Source organism: Prionailurus viverrinus, chromosome B4, assembly GCF_022837055.1.
Source record: "Prionailurus viverrinus isolate Anna chromosome B4, UM_Priviv_1.0, whole genome shotgun sequence".
Taxonomy (NCBI): Eukaryota; Metazoa; Chordata; class Mammalia; order Carnivora; family Felidae; genus Prionailurus; species Prionailurus viverrinus.
The window spans coordinates 25979305-25991260 of NC_062567.1; the positions used below are offsets into that span (position 1 = coordinate 25979305).

General features: G+C 40.7%; 1 non-coding gene across 1 annotated transcript; it reads right to left on the reverse strand.

Annotated features, from left to right (window-relative positions):
• Positions 1-5672: 5672 nt before the first annotated feature.
• On the reverse strand, positions 5673-5774 carry LOC125171398 (U6 spliceosomal RNA). The gene has a single exon (XR_007154314.1). It is a non-coding gene; the product is annotated as a U6 spliceosomal RNA (small nuclear RNA).
• Positions 5775-11956: the final 6182 nt, after the last annotated feature.

Genomic DNA, 11956 nt, shown 5'->3' on the forward strand with positions numbered 1-11956 from the left:
GACTTGAACACCTATTTGTAGGCCCATGTTCATAATAGCATTATTTACAATAACCAAAAGGTGGAAATAACCCAATTGCCCATCACCAGGATGGATAAACTAAATATACGTGCATAAATGGAATATTCTTCAGCTTTGAAAAAGAAGGAAATTCTGACACATGTTACAGCGTGGATGAACCTGGAGGACATTACGCTAAGTGACATAAGTTAGGTATAAATGGACAAATGCTGTGCGATTCCACTTATGCGAGGTACTCAGAGTCATGAAACTCTTAGAGACAGAAAGTGGAGTGGTGGCTGTCAGGGGCCAGGGGAAACGGGGAATGGAGGGTTGCTTAATGGGGACAGAGTTTCAGTTTTGCAAGATGAAGAGTTCTGTGGATAGGTGGTGGGGACAGTTGCACAACAGTGGAAGTGTACTTGATGCCTGTATGCTTAAAAATGGTTAAAATGGAAAAGTGCATGTTGTGCGTATTTAACCACAATTGGGAAACAGAAACAAACAACCAAACCTTGTTCTCGATGTGTTCTGGAGAAAAGTTTGTAGGGGGCGTGGCTGGTTGTCCTCTCCTCTTCCTGACAGAATCTATTTTCTCCTCTCTCCTTCCCAACACAGTGTGACTTAGTTTACATATCCACCCATTCTCCTAACAGCCCTAGGCCCTAGTGATCTACCCCCTCCTCCAGGGGTGGGCCTCCCTTCAGGGGAGAGCTTCCTAAAATGCAGCCGGAGTCCCTGGGGTTTCTGAGATCCTTTCCGAGGGTCTGTTTCTCCCGTTTCCGGCTACATATCTGAATGAGCCTGGATTCTTATTTATTTATTTTTAATGTTTATTTATTTTTGAGAGAAAGACAGAGAGAGAGAGAGAGAGAGAGAGAGAGAGCAAGTGGGGGGATGGGCAGAGGGAGACACAGAATTTGAGGCGGGCTCCAGGCTCTGAGCTGTCACCCAGGTGCCCCTGAATGAGCCTGGATTTTTAAAAAATACTTCTACTGAGGCGTCTGGGTGACTCAATCGGTTAAGAGTCTGACTTCAGTTCATCTCATGATCTCACAGTTTGTGAGTTGGAGCCCTACATCAGGCTTTCTGCTGTCAGCACAGAGCCTGCTTCGGATCCTCTGTCTCCCTCTCTCCTTTCTCCTCTCTGTCTCCCTCTCTCTCTCAAAAATAAATATACATTTAAAAAAAAAACACTACTACTAATAGATCCCAACAGATTGAATGAATACAAAAGCATGTATGAGAATTGAGCTGTCTTACATTAAACAAAATATTAAGGTGCTTTGCAAAGATGGAAAGCAAGGCCACTGTTCTCATCAAATATGTTTACTATATGGCTAAAAGCAACTACCATATGATCCAGAAATCCCTCTTCTGGGTATAACCCACCCACCCCCGGCCTCCCCCACACACAAAATGAACTTGTCATTTCAAAGAGATACCTGCACTCCCATGTTCATACAGCATTATTCACAAAAGCCAAGATATGGAAACAACCTCAGTGTTTGTTGACAGATGAATTGATAAAGAAATGGTGATATGTACATACAATGGAATATTATTCAGCCTTAAAAAAGAAGGAAATCCTGCCACTTGTGACAACATGTATGAACTTGGAGGACACTATGCCAAGTGAAATAATCCAGACACAGAAGAAAAAAAAAAAACAAAACAAAAACAAACAACAAAAAAAAACTCCTGCATGATCTCATTTGTATGTTGACTCTAAAAGAGGCAAATACATAGAAGCAGAGAGTAGAAAGGTGGTTTCCAGGGCCTAGAGGTAAGGGAAATGGGGAGATGTTGGCCAAAGGGTACAAGGTTTCAGGTATGTAGGATAAGTAAGTCTAGAGATCTAACATACAGCATGATGACTGCAGTTAATAATATTGTCTTGAATACTGGAAATTTGCTGAGAGAATAGATTTCAGGTGCTCTCATCACACACACAAATGGTAACTATGAGAGGACAAGTTTATTAATTAGCTTGATTGTAGTAATCATTTCACCACTTATATGTATGTCGAATCATCCTGTTGTACACCTTAAATACTTACAATTTTTATTTTAACAATGCTTTTGCTTTGGGGGTGCCTGGTTGGCTCAGTCGGTTAAGCATCTGGCTCTTGATTTTGGGCTCAGGTCATAGTCTCACAGTTCATGGGTCTAGGCTCTGTGTCGGGCTCTGTGCACGGCTCAGAGCCTGGAGTCTGCTTCAATTCTGTGTGTCCCTATCTCTCTGCCCCTCCCCTCTCATGCTCTGTCTTTCTCTCAAAAATGAACATTTAAAAAATGCTTTTGCTTTGGAAAATATAACTATGTTAACTTATATTAACATTTAATGGGTTTATTGTTGCTATTTTCTTTTTAATTTTTTGTTTGGGAGAGAGCGCGACCAGGGGAGATAAATTTTTTTGAGCATCTGGGTTGGTCCCAAGATAAAAAGTTTGAGAACCACTGGCCTGGAGGAATGCCATTTTCTTTGCTGTGGATTGGTATGGGAATGTTCATGGACTCCAGAAATGTCCAATGAGACAAGAGAAAAGTCTACTGGGAAGCTTCTGGGAAAAGCTTTTCTACTCCTAAATGTGAGCCCCAGGAAGATATTCTCTTCTTCCCCTAGGGAAATGATGTTTCCAAATTTCATGATTACAGTGATTTGATGAACATCTTTCTATGTAAAATATATTTGAGTCTTTTGGTGGAATAAATTCTTAGAACTGGAGGTGCTGGATATCAGCATATACACATTTAAAATTTTAATAAATATCAATTATTGAAAATTTGTCTTCCCAAAAGTTTTTACCAATAAAAATGTCTACCAATATTTATTTAATAAGCGCTTATGTAAAGCTTTCTATGTGCTAGGCAACTATTCTAAGGCTTTTACAAATATAAGCTCACTAATAGTATATGTAAGCGCCTGTTTCTCTACCTTTGCTAAATTATTTTTTTTAATGTTTATTTATTTATTTTGAGAGAGAAAGCACGAGCAGGGGAGGGACAGAGAGAAGGGGAGAGAGAATCCCATGCAGGCTGCATGCTGTCAGCGCAGAGCCTGACGTGGAGTTCGATTCCATGAACTGTGAGATCATGACCTGAGCTGAAACCAAGAGTTGGACACTTAACTGACTGAGCCACCCAGGTTCCCTGCTGAGTTATTTATTTTTTGTCTCTGCTTATCTAATAAGCAGAAAATAATTTACTATTTCACGTTTCATAACTTTGCAGCTTATAGTTAGTATGGTCAAACATTTAAAAAATATTGTCTTTAAACAGTCTACTTGTGTCCTTCATCCAGTTTCCTTTTAGGTTTCAGCTTTGTTTTACTTATTGATTTCTTTTTTTTTTTTCAACGTTTATTTATTTTTGGGACAGAGAGAGACAGAACATGAACGGGGGAGGGGCAGAGAGAGGGAGACACAGAATCAGAAACAGGCTCCAGGCTCTGAGCCATCAGCCCAGAGCCTGACGCGGGGCTCGAACTCACGGACCGCGAGATCGTGACCTGGCTGAAGTCGGACGCTTAACCGACTGCGCCACCCAGGCGCCCCTACTTATTGATTTCTAAGAGCTCTGTGTATATTAGGGACATTAGCCCTTTAATATCATATATGGAACAAATAAGGTTGAATCACTTATTCACCATTCCAACATCTGAAAAGCTCTGAAGTTTTTAGTGAATTTGGTGCAAACTCATTTGATAACAAAATGTAACCTCTGCTGACATAAGACTACTTTTAGCCTTTGTAAATTCCACTTAATATGAGTAGTGGTACATTTTGCTGAAGAAAAAAACTGATTATAAGATACTGGTCTAGACCTCACTGGTGGTGGTATTTATATACTGTGTATTATTATCTTTTCTAAATTCGTGAAACTCAAAATTCCATAAAATATTTGTCCCCAAGGATTTCAACTAAGAGATTGTGGGGTTTATTTACACACATAATGCTTGGGGGATTTTTAGTGCCTGTGAGGTCTTCAAGTATATATGGGCTGCATGCTGTTGACATATGAGTTAGAAATTTAAGGGAGAGCTTAGGGTTAGAGAAGCAGATTTTGGATTTATCGACATATAGATAATGGTTGCATTAGAATCATGAAAGCCCGTAACAGAAACCATGCATTGCCAGAAGAGCCATGGGAACATCAGTGTTTAAGGGATGGATAAAGAAATGTGGAGAAGAAAGCTTGAATTGGACGGAGCAGAGGGTGTGATCATTCTGGACCATGACCACTAGCAGTGGCCAAGGAAAGACACAGCACACTTTTCTGGCTTCCTAGGTCTCAGTGGAGTTATTGTCAGATGTCAGAGTGAACTTAGACTTTTGGAGCACGTGTGTGGAGGATGGGGTAGGAAGGGCTCACAGTTGCCTCTGCGTCCAGGCTCAGGGATCTGACCTCCACATTCCTGGTAACCAAGCATCTTTCCATCAGCCTTCTTGAGAATGATTATACATGCTTCTTCTCCCATAAAAGTTCAAGGGTCTGCTGCAGTTTTCCAGTCCCATCAGCTCTCTGTTGAGCTCAATCCTCTAGCAAGTTACTCAGACCCCAAAATGAGCAAAGTATTGCAATACTGGGTATAGGAAGAAGTTGGTCCTGGACACAGATACTGGGCCAGAGGAGACCAGAAAGGAGACCAGTCTTGTTCCTGTGTATTCTTTCAGATAGGCCACGTTGGGAACCTTGGCAGGAGCAGTTAGAAAACACTTGCTGGTGGACAGCCACTGTCAAAGATAGGACAGTTCGAAGACCTCTGGTCTGCCTCTAACCTGCCCACTGCAAAACAATCTGTAAACCATTTGCATCTGGTCTCCTGTCTAATGAGAGAAAAATCTGTTTTTCCTTTTCAGTTGAATGTTCTCAGCCTTCAAATGTGTGCCTTTTGTTCATTCTAACTCGCCTACATCTGCATAAAACAAAAGTTCATTTTCAGAGCAGTGTGGAGGGGGGCTGTGCACAATTCCAGTTATTGTATAGAAAAGCTGTGTGCCTAACTTTTTATTCAGCGAGAAAATAATATATCCAAGATGTTAATGTGGGTGTTTTCTGTAGCTCACACTGGTGATGTCTTGTCTATCTCTCCAGAAACAATGAGCATTTATTTGGGATTGCTTAGATTTAGTTACGCTACTTTATTTTTTATTTCAAATGGCTGTCAACTGTTAAGTGGGTGAAAAAATGAATTAATTTCTTGGATATTTTAAATAGTTGTCATAGGTTCTAATCTTAGCTTCAGTGGACACATTTGAAAGTTCGTAATGTTAACATTAATTCATTAATATGAAGAGCATTAAATAAATATTCTGGTATAGATCATGACACAAATAATTCTAGTCCTGAGCTAATATCCGTGTACATTTTTCTTTAGAAAGCACTTCTTTTCCAACACTACTGAATTGTACACTTAACAATTATTAAAATGGTAAATTTTATGTGCATTTTACCACAATTTAAAAAAATTCCCTTCTAAATTTTCAAACTTTAGAAACATTTATTTCATAAAGAAGTAATTTCAATAACTTTCCATTTCAGAGAACTTGTGGATTTGTTTTTGCACATCGTCAGTGATTATAAAGGCTTAATTTAAAATGAACCCTTCAGATGTGAGATATATATATTTATCTTATATGTATATTTGAACTCAGACAAACATTTTACTTAAAAATACGGAATGCTTCAAATTTGCATGTCATCTTTACACAGGGGTCATGTTCATCTTGTCTGTATTATTCCAATTTTTAGTATATGTGCTGCTGAAGCAGTCACCAGTTGCTATAAAGGTTAGTTGGCATCAAAGAATTATAGAGCAACAAGAGATCTAAGAGTCACCTTGCGGTTTTCAAATGACAATTCTTTGTTCTACAAATGAACAAGTTAAAGTCTGTTAGGTCAAGAACCTGGGGCTAGCATCCAAAGCCATCTTCACAGCAGAGCTGTTGATGACAGAATACAGAGCTGAGCCCTGAAAAGTCAAACGTGCTGTAGAAAACTTGTTTCAAAAACAGTGGTTCCCCCCCAATCAAAATAAACAAAACTAAAAAGTGGTCCCCTGCCCCACCTCACCTCTTTCCCACTCTCCAGAAGCAGCCTTTTTCATTTTTTTCATCTCCAAATCCCTGCTACTTCTTGATTATTCATGGTTAAGCATCATCAGTTATCACTATGGAAGATGAAGAATGAACCCTTTTCATTACTACACACACACACACACACACACACACACGCACACCCCTCCCACCACACACAAATACACCCCTCCCGCCCACCCCACACTCCCCACACGAGTGCACCCCCCACACACCCCACATACACAAACACACCCCACACCCCCACACACACATACACACCACACCCTTAACCCCTCTTCTTCTCAATAAGGTCATATCATGGGGGCGCCTGGGTGGCTCAGTCGGTTGGGCGTCCGACTTCAGCTCAGGTCACGATCTCGCGGTCCGCGAGTTCCAACCCCGCGTCGGGCTCTGGGCTGATGGCTCAGAGCCTGGGGCCTGCCTCCGATTCTGTGTCTCCCTCTCTCTCTGCCCCTCCCCCGTTCATGCTGTGTCTCTCTCTGTCTCAGGAATAAATAAATGTTAAAAAAAAATTAAAAAAAAAAGGTCATATGAATTTAATAATTCATGTTTATGAATTTAATAATCAGTGTTTATATACTGTGACAATGAAATATGCCACTCGCAGCTGAGCCATGTTAAATATTATGGCAACTTTTCCTTTCTCACTTAGGGTTCCTTTTTGAATCAGTAATTTACCTTCTTTCATGGTTCTATGTACCAATCATTTGGTTAACCTTACTCTTCAGTTATATAAATTTCCTCTCCAAATCTTTAAACACATCAATTAATCTGTTTTATTTTGGAAACATATCTCTGGTAGCTTTCTAACTGGCCCTAATCTGGACTGGTTGCTCTTTATGTGTCACCTTGATGATTCCCTTCTTTTGTTGAACCCTTCTTTTGCATGTCCCACACCTTCTTTCTTAGTTTAATCCCTCATTTTGGTTAGCAATAGTTTCCCAGTAAAGGGTTCTAAGAAGTAAAATTTTGAGAACTTGTGTGTCTGGAAACCTTTTACTTCCTTTATATGAATTGAGATCATTTTCCCTGAGAATTTTGACGGTAGTAATACATTTTCTTGTAATTTCCAGTGTTGGTTGATGCATTCAGATTCTCAGTCCTTTGTATGAAATCTGTTGTTTTTTTAAGGTCTTCTTTGTACTGAGATATCACAATGATGTACCTTAGTGTGGGTCTATTTTTACCCATTGTGCTATACATTAGAAACTGATGACCTTTCGTTAAACTTTCTTGAATTATTTCATTGATTATTTCCTCTGTTCTATCTTTGTGGGATGCTTAATTATTCCCATGTGGGTCCTTTTGTTCTAGTCTTCTAATTTCTTTTTTCCCCCTATTTTCCAACATTTTTGGGTACTATTTTGGTAGCAGTTTCCTCAACTTCATCTTCTAACCTTTCTATTGAGTTTTTCACTTCTATTTTCTATTTTTTTTTAATTTTTAAAAAATGTTATTTATTTATTTATTTTTGAGACAGAGAGAGACAGAGCATGAGCAGGGGAGGGGCAGAGAGAGAGGGAGACACAGAATCTGAAGCAGGCTCCAGGCTCTGAGCTGTCAGCACAGAGCCCGATGCAGGGCTCGAACTCACGGACTGTGAGATCATGACCTGAGCCGAAGTCGGACGTTTAACCAACTGAGCCACCCAGGTGCCCCTGTTTTCTTTTTTTTAAACATTTTTATTTATTTTTGAGAGACAGAGCATGAGTGGAGGAGGGGCAGAGAGAGAGGGACACACAGAATCCCAAGCAGGCTCCAGGCTCTGAGCTGTCAGCACAGAGCCTAACATGGGGCTTGAACCCACAAACTGTGAGATCATGACCTTAACCGACTGAGCCACCCAGGTGCCCCTTCATTTCTATTTTCAAGATATTTTGTTTTCTGAATATTTCTTTTTTATGGTCCCTTGGTTTTTAATTTCTTTTTTAGTGGAGACAAACTTTTTTACTATTTTAAAACCTGAGAATATTAGTGGCATTTCTTTAAAATATTCTCTTCTCCCTTTATAGAGCCACTCTTTGTCATAATATTTATTTTTATTTTAATTAAATATAATTTATTGTCAAATTGGTTTCCATTCAACACCCAGTGCTCATGCCAACAGGTGCTCTCCTCAATGCCCATCACCCACTTTCCCCTCTCTCCCACCCTCCATCAACCCTCAGTTTGTTCTCAGTATTTGAGTCTCTTATAGTTTGTCTCCCTCCCTGTCATAATATTTTTTTTTTAATTCTGTTTGTTTTGATTCTTTCACCTTTTAAGGGCTTTCCTCAAATGTCTGATGATCCTTGACTGTACATATTTAAGATGGGGACAAAAAGAAGCTGACTGGAAGCAATTGGTTCGTATGAATAGGATTTGCCTGCATTTCTGAAATTGCTTCCTTGGGTACCCCCAGTATCAGCTGTCAAATTTTTCACAGAGCAATCTTCTAATCTCCTGGATGGAGAGCCTAAGCCTGGCTGCCAGCATTCAGGTAGCCAAGTGAGGGAATAAAGGGCTGAGGTTCTAAATACTCACATTATAAACTTTCATATTACTCTCTGTATCAGTCATGGTCCAAGGGGATTAAGTATAAATGGGTACAGATAACTTTTATTTTTTTTTTCCAATATATGAAGTTTATTGTCAAATTGGTTTCCATACAAGACCAAGTGCTCATCCCAAAAGGTGCCCTCCTCAATACCCATCACCCGCCCTCCCCTCCCTCCCACCCCCCATCAACCCTCATTTTGTTCTCAGTTTTTAAGAGTCTCTTATGCTTTGGCTCTCTTCCACTCTAACCTCTTTTTTTTTTTTTCCTTCCCCTCCCCCATGGGTTTGGGTACAGAGAACTTTATTTATTTATTTTTTTAAATTTTTTTTCAACGTTTATTTATTTTTGGGACAGAGAGAGACAGCATGAACGGGGGGAGGGGCAGAGAGAGAGGGAGACACAGAATCGGAAACAGGCTCCAGGCTCTGAGCCATCAGCCCAGAGCCCGACGCGGGGCTTGAACTCACGGACCGCGAGATCGTGACCTGGCTGAAGTCGGACGCTTAACCGACTGCGCCACCCAGGCGCCCCGCAGAGAACTTTAAAGAACAGTCTAGGGCTAAGGGAGATTACCCAAGAATGGAACAAACTTAGAAGGGGGCCCCCTGTCCCCATGTCTGGGATTCAGATTTAATTGGTGAAGGTGATTGCAGCCCACTGAATGGTGAAGTTTGCTAGGGTTCTCAGGCTAGAACTGGACCACAGTCGCCAGGCAAGCAAGAACCATCCCTCTGGGTTGCAGTCAGGCCAAGGTTGGCAAGTGGGGAACCATGACTGGAACTGGGAAAAAGGAAACACCTCACTGGGATACAACAGGGTTGAGGCTAGCACATCCCTCCAGAGTACAGGTGAGCAGGAAATGCCTCTCCACGAGGCTGAAGGGCAGGCTCAGAGGGAGTCAGGACTTTGGAAGTCTATTTGCCAACAAGAGAGGTGGTCACATGCTGCAGGGCTGCAAGCTCGCTTAGAGACTTTGTACCCTGGGGTTGAGAGCCACTGGATGTCTCCATCCAAAACCACAAACACACCACTAAAAACTGGATAGTGTTAATAAGAAAAGCAAATGAAAGCATGCCAGCTAAGAAACGAGAAAAGGAAAAATGCTTGAGGGTCCAACTCAATATTGTAGTGTAGCCAATTGTAGTAGTTTACTAGGGCTGCCATAATCAAGTACCACAGTCTAGTTAACTTCACAGAAACTTATGGTCTCACAGCTGTGGAGGCTGGTAGTTCAAAATCAGGGTGTTGGCAGAGTTGACTTCTTCTAAGGGCTTAGGGAAGAATCTGTGCCAGACCTCTCCTTGGCTTGTAGATCGCTGTTCCCCATGTCTCCTCACATCATCTTCCCTGTGTATCAAATTCATCCTTTACAAGGACCCCAGCCATATTGGGTTACAGCTACTCTGTGACCTTTAACTTGATTACCTCTGAAAAGACCCCCATCTTCAAGTAAGGTCACATTCTAAGGTATTAGGGGTTAGGACTTTAATATAGGAATTTGGGCGGGCAGGGGGAGGAGCACAATTCAACTTCTATTAGCAATGAAGGGTGAGTTTGGGGATAAGAGGCAATAAATTGATAATTGTCATGCTCCTTACTCTTTGTTTTCAGTATGTTACCCTCCCCTCAACTCTTTGTGGTGTTTCCTAGTATAGAGACCTTGTTTTACCCCTTCTAAATAAACACACAGGCTTATGCTGGGATGCTGTTGCCAAGCTGTATAGTATTGAAGAGCCCATCTGGGGATCAAACTGAAAGTCCTAAATACTTTCAACTCATCCTATATTCAAGCTCCTTCTACTAGTACCTGATGTCATATTCATGAACATTTGGGAGTTCTACGGGAGGCGAGATATTGGGTTGCTTCTTAGCAATCTTTTCACTGTTGACTTCAATGTCAGGTTTCTGGAGTCTGCTTTAGTTTCCAGAATGTTACTGCTGTATCTCTGTTTCTTACCGCTTTATAAATTATTAAATAAACCTTTTCTCTTGGAATAATTTTAGATTTACAAAGTTGTAAAGTAATACAGGGAATTCCCTTATACCCTTTACTCAGTTTCTCCCGATGTTAACATCTTTCATCACCAATGCTTCAAAATTAAGAAACTAAGTGATACATTACTTATTCACCAGGTTTTCCACTGATGGCTTTTTGTTCCAGGATCCAATCTAGGATACCATACTGCATTTGGTTGTCAAGAATCCATAGTCTCCTGTGATTTGTGAGTTTGTCTTTCCTTGTTTTTCATGACCTTGACACTTTGGAAAAGTACTGGTCAGGCATTCTGTAGAGTGATCTTCTATTTGGTTTGATGTTTTTCTCATGATCAGATTGGGGTTAGGGGTTTTGGGGGAGAATAACAGGAAAGTGCTCTCATTACATATTAAGGGTACAGGATATCCACATGTGTCATTGGTGATCACTTGGTTAAGGTAAAAAGTTCAGTGGTGACTTTCTTCTGTATGGTAGGGCCTGATGCCTGATGGTAAATGAGGCTGTTATAGAACAAGATTCACTGGGGTGCCTGGGTGGCTCAGTTGGTTGGGCCCTCCTACTTTGGCTTAGGTCATGATCTTGTGGTTTGGGGAGTATGAGCCCCACAGGGGCTCTACTGTCAGCATGGAGCCTGCCTTGGAACCTCTGTCTCCCTCTCTCTACTCTTCCCCTGCTTGCGTGCATCCTCTCTTTCTCACAAAAATAAACATTAAAAAAGCTAAAAAAAAAAACCCAAAAAACAAAACACCAAAAAAAAAAAAAAAACACACAAAAAAACCACTAGAATTACTGATAGTGATGGAGATGACAAAATTCTCCCTACCCTCTCCAATATAAAGACCAGGTGGTGATACCTAACTACCAGAAGACATATAATATATATTATTATATATATATATATATATATAATATATATATTATATAATAATGATATAATTACCATACTGTGTAGCAGGGCTGACCTGGCAGCTTAGGGGCCTGGATTCACAATTATGGATATGGCTAACAGAACACAGTGTGCCTAAGGGCAACATATATGGGCAGCAAATAAGGATACTATTCAGTTTTTACCATTAGAATATTAATGATGGAAGACAACAAGGAAGCTAAGGGCAGTTGCCCTAATAAAGTCACAATACCTTTCCCAGTTACCCAAGCCAGTTTTTCAACCCAGAACACAAAATGAAGAGGTTTGGTACCCAGGAGGAAGGACCTGGCAACAACACAGCATGCACAGACTAAATTCCCTATCTGACCCCAATCGGAATTCTGGCCATTTACTCAGAACTGTACACTGGAGAGAGGGATAGATATATCCAA